This window comes from Physeter macrocephalus, chromosome 7 (assembly GCF_002837175.3).
Source record: "Physeter macrocephalus isolate SW-GA chromosome 7, ASM283717v5, whole genome shotgun sequence".
In the NCBI taxonomy this organism is placed as follows: Eukaryota; Metazoa; Chordata; class Mammalia; order Artiodactyla; family Physeteridae; genus Physeter; species Physeter macrocephalus.
Genome location: NC_041220.1, coordinates 62,133,848 through 62,134,333, shown reverse-complemented (window position 1 = coordinate 62,134,333; position 486 = coordinate 62,133,848).

Genomic DNA, 486 nt, shown 5'->3' with positions numbered 1-486 from the left:
GAAATAGGCAGTCTACCTGAAAAAGAATTCAGAGTAATGATAGTAAAGATGATCCAAAATCTTGGAAGTAGAATGGAGAAAATACAAGAAACGTTTAACAAGGACCTAGAAGAACTAAAGGGCAAACAAACAATGAAGAACAACACAATAAATGAAATTAAAAATTCTCTAGAAGGACTCAATAGCAGAATAACTGAGGCAGAAGAATAGATAAGTGACTTGGAAGATAAAACAGTGGAAATAACTACCACAGAGCTGATAAAGAAAACAGAATGAAAAGAACTGAGGACAGTCTCAGAGACTTCTGGGACAGCATTAAACGCACCAACATTTGAATTATAGGGGTGCATGAAGAAGAAGAGAAAAAGAAAGGGACTGAGAAAATATTTGAAGAGATTATAGTTGAAAACTTCCCTAATATGGGAAAGGAAATAATCAAGTCCAGGAAGTGCAGAGAGTCCCATACAGGATAAATCCAAGGAGAAA